The sequence below is a fragment of the Arachis ipaensis genome, chromosome B01 (genome assembly GCF_000816755.2).
Source record: "Arachis ipaensis cultivar K30076 chromosome B01, Araip1.1, whole genome shotgun sequence".
NCBI classification, from domain to species: domain Eukaryota; kingdom Viridiplantae; phylum Streptophyta; class Magnoliopsida; order Fabales; family Fabaceae; genus Arachis; species Arachis ipaensis.
The window spans coordinates 2,643,250-2,648,572 of NC_029785.2; positions in this window are offsets into that span (position 1 = coordinate 2,643,250).

Genomic DNA, 5,323 nt, shown 5'->3' on the forward strand with positions numbered 1-5,323 from the left:
TTATTAAACTAATTTACCTGAATCGATTATTAAAATAATTTAGTGATGTAATATTATGATAATGATTTCGTTACACATTTAAAAATTTTTAAGGATCAAATCCAATAAAATTAATCAAAGATCGATAAAAATTACTCACATACATAGTTGTCAGAACCGAATCGGTGATTGAACTGATCAGGCTATTGGATTACTGAATTATTAGTTTAATTGGTGGGTCACTGGTTCAACCGGTTGACTAAGTCCCACATAAGTAAAACATATAAAATAGCTAAAAACTTAAAAATTAAAATTTAAAAAACATATCTCTAATAACATTTTAATAAACATTAAGTCTCAAGAGTAAAAATAAGTAATACGAAAATAAACACAAAATTTGTTAGTACTATTAAATTAGTATCTGATCTCAATTTAACACAATGAAAATAACAATCCATTGATTATATCCATGGAGTAATTTCAAAGTCTGTATATCTTTCTTTATTTGACAAATCTGGAGCTACATCATAATTGGTTTCATTCTAATTTGTATTTTTCACAGAATTATTATTAGCTTCATCATCATCTCGATCATCTTCCAGATTCAATTGATCTAGCATTTCAATCATGTTTCACAAATCATAATCAATAATAAGGCAAAATATTTGGTTAAAGCATTACAAAATCATCCCTAACAAAAACATAGCCAAATCATCTAAAGCTGATTGAAGAGACATATTTGCATGATCATTTCGTAAAGCATCAACTTCTTCAAGAGTTAAAAATGGTGGTAAATCTTCCATTATCCATTTCGAATGATCCTCAAATGTATCAAGACAAATTGTATCATAACTTTACTTTCTCATTCGATTCCTATATTATCAATTAACTTGATTATTCTTATTATGACTAAAAATTTAAAATAATTCCTTTAAGAAAGAATAATAAAAAGTACCATTGTTGTAGCTTTAAGTTGTAATGAACATAAACAAGATCATTAAACTTTTAATGCTCTAACCGATTCTTTTTCTTTGAGTGCATGTGTTCAAAAATGCTCCAGTTATGCTCACAATCTGAAGAACTACAAGTTTGACTCAAAACATGAATCGCTAACTTTTGCAAGTTTAGTGGTCCACATCCATAAGATTCCCACCATTGATCGTAACATAAAAAGATAATAATATATCACAATCATAAAAATCAAATCATAAACAAATTACAATCATAAAAGACTAATTTTAATAAAAAATTTACTAGGTATCATTGTGGTTCGCTCATGTATTGCAAACTATCTTCCAAAGTCTTGTTCAGCATTCTTAAAGATTCTCATCTCACTTGTCAATTTAGAATTCAAATCTGCATCACCATAAGCATATCTCTCAATGACATCTAGTAGGTCAGAAGTTGTTTGCTTGTGCTTTTCAAATTCTTCAGCATTAAATCGAAAAGCTAGATTTAACCAATAACCAGCAACATGAAGGTTTTTTCGAAGTTGTGAATCCCAACGTGTATCTAAAATTTTCAAATAAGAATCAACAACCCTCTTTCTTTTTTGAAACCTCTTCACCATCTCTTCCCTAACCTTATAAATAGCTTGATAAAGGAAACCCATTGCAACTATCTTCACTATCCACAATACACAATACACGAACAAGTGGCTCAATAAGCTTAACAATATTAGTGCATTGATTCCAAAATTTAGAATCTAAGACTTGATTCACAAACTTTTTAGCTTTGGCTTCTTTAGAGTAAGCCGAGCTTGTCTATTCTCTAGATGTCACCATAGCTCTCAATGCATTCTTTTGAGCTAAAATACTTTGTAAAGCAATGTAATTAGTGGCAAACTGAGTTGGAGCTGGACGAAGTATTTCTCGTCCGCCTGTGAACTTTCTCATCAAGTACAAAGGATGGCAATGATTATAGATATACTTCGTAATCATTGAAGCTTGTGACACAGTTTCACTCACTTCCTCTAACTTTCCAATATCCTGAAACATCAAATTAACACAATGTACTGCACAAGGAGACCAATACAATCTAGAAAACTCCGATTCCAACAACCTTCTAGCAACAACATAATTTGCAGTATTATCCGTCACTACATGTACAACATTCTCATGACCAACAAATAATACAACATCCCTAAGCAACTTAAACAAAGCATCAACAGTTTTTGAGACATGAGAAGCATCAACTAACTTCAGAAAAATAGTTTCTTTAGGGCAATAGACCAAGAAATTAATTAAAGTACGCCTACAACGATCAGTCCATCCATCGGCCATGATAGTACATCCAGTTTGTTTCCTTTTCTTGGTTCGAAGCTCTTCAATGTTTTGATTGAATTAGTGTCTCACTACCGCTGGCACCTTTCGACATGCCTCAATATCTCCGCCTTTTCCAGCCAAATGATGCTTAACCCGGTTAATTCCTCCACCCCTAATAAGCTTCTCGCAATAAATACATAACAGAACTGTTTTTCTTTTATCCACAACTTGTTTACAATGGCCTCATGCAGGATCAGTTTTTTTTCTATTACTATTTTTTTGGATTCTAATTGTTGCATCAGGAGTTGATCCTTGTTCCTAGAAAGTTGGTGTTTCTGATGGTGTATTTGATGAAGTCATCCTAAATTCCTAATCAACCAAAACTAAATGACTAATCTATAGGAATAATATACAACAACAATCTACTAAGAATGATATACAACATCAACCAACATATGTAACAGATAATCAACAATCAACAATCTAACAACAATAGATAATCAACAAACTGAACCAATGTTATCAATTTCTGTTTGAACTGAGCAGAAATCAAACATAAATCAACAATCAACAGAAATCAAACAGAAATCAACATAGATTATCAACATATATAACAACAATATAGTACAAAAAATTGAACAATCAACAATCTAACAGAAATCAAACAGAGATCAACATAGATAATTAACATAGATTATCAACATCATTAATCAATTAATTCTAACTAAAGTACTAAATTATTGAAAATTTGAAAGACTGAATAGCTTAAAAAAAATAAAAATACATATCTGGTTGATGCACTGCCGACAGAGAAGAGGGAGACTGGAGAAGAAGCACGGCACCGACGACGACGACTGGACACACAATGACACAGGACAGAAGGCGATGAGCAGTAGCAGTAGCAGGAGGCGATGGACGCACAGGAGCCAACGACGTTCGAATGTTTGATAGAGTTGGCGTTGGCTGTGGTGGGTGGTGCGGTTGTGAGACTGCGAGCATGCTGAGGTGGCGTTGGCTGAACGGGTCTTTCTCACTCTCTCACACTCTCAGTCTCAGACTCTCAGCTCTCAGGTGGTCTCTCTCATGGCCAAAAGGGAATGGGTTTGGGAAACAGGGAAAGGGAATGAAGGCTTCGAGCTAGGGTTTCTTTCAGCTCAGTTTTGTTTTTTTGTTTTTTTTTTAATTGAAACGACGTCATTTTACGTGAAGAAAAAAAAATAAAAATTCAAACCGATCCAAGTTAAATTAAACATGCTGGTTTATCGGTTTTAGTCAAATCCGACCAATTCAAACCGAGTCTTGTCGGTTCTCCTCTTTGTCCGGTCAACAAACTCACCCGGATTGACTTGGTCACCAATTCACCAGGTTTTCGATCCAGCCGGACAGGTCGATCTGGTTCTGATAACACTGCTCCCACAACATGTGTGTGAATCTTCTTTGTTCATGCATTTGTTAGACTCTTTGACCCAATACGTAGCCAACATCAATTTATACAGTAGATGCTATAGTGTTGATATCAATCGGATTCTTAAGATTCAAAAATCTTAGTTTGAATTAAAAGGTGAATGTGTATTGATGCAGCCAACATCGAATTATACAGTAGATGTTATGACAAAATACGTAACCAGGACTAAGATCCAATATCGAGAATGGTTAGACTCTTGATAAAAAAAAAAAGGTTACAAAATTAAATAAGTGCATAAATTTAATACAAATGTACCTAAATTCATCTATTATAAAAAGGGATAAGTATTGTTTTGGTTACTAACGTTGAGAGTTAAAAAGGACAATTTTAATACAAAAAAAATCGTTGAGGATGATTCTAAATCAAAAATTACATTCGGGATGGTTTCGATTCTAACTTTCAACGTTAGGAAGCAAAACAATACTTATCCCTTATAAAAATATACATAACAATATAATGAAACTGGATTAAAATATTTTATTAGTACATCCGAAAGTTTATTTGACTAATAATTGGTTTACTCACTTTATTAAATGACTCATATCTTATAATCATTATTAATTGGAATAATTCTACTTAAAGTGAAGATAACACCCCCATTAATGATGATGCATATGTGAGCCAACTTAACTTATACGAAGCAAAAACAAATCATTCAAACATGTTAATTTCTTTTAATTCATATCTGATGATAATTTTCTACGGGTAATCTTGGCTTTCCCAGTGCAACTAGTGGCTTAGCTTTTGTGGTGTCCCTTTCATATTCAGAGAGATCAATGGTTGATTCATTGGGAGGTGCAATCCAAGTGAATCCATGAACCAACCTTACAAAGAGCATAATAGTCATTGTAGACCCAAGTGTGATTGCAGGGCAGCTTCGTCTTCCACTGCCGAATGTGAACAACTCCAAATTTGGTTCAGCTAATCTAATATGTAATTTACACGTTAGATTCTTAATCCAATTTGTCGCACTAGAGAAAATGGCTTCCTTTAAAGATAAAATCCCTAAGTGTATAATATTAAATTCTAAAGTAAGAATTTTCTATTTGTATATACATATTGAACTGATGATTATTTAATTTTAATATATAGTTTGTGTTATCTCATGTAAGTTATAATTATAAAATTTCTTTATTACACTCTCATGTTTTTCAGATATAAATATATTAATCTGAATTCTAATTTATCAACTCGTCAGTAAATATAAATTATTTGATGAACTCGTATCTTTTAAAGGATTATATATTTTGTATTGTAACATAAATTCTCCGTGTGTTAAAAACATAACGTAAATTGACCGAACAATGCTCTTATTCAAAAAAAAAGAACTACCAAATAATTTTCTTTTTAATGCATTATAACATCAAGCATCTAGTATCATAATTTTATCTAACAGTAACAAAGATGTAAATTAAATGGCATAGTATATATGTGATTCAATGCATGCATTTGCATTTTATGATTTTATCGATTTTATCTTCAGCGCCCTAATAATACATCTATTGTCATATCACACACAAATTCATTCAACCCCGCCAACGCAAGGATAAAACCAACTAAACCAACTAAAATAAATTAATAATACCCGCCGGATTAAACTATAAGAAGAATTTCA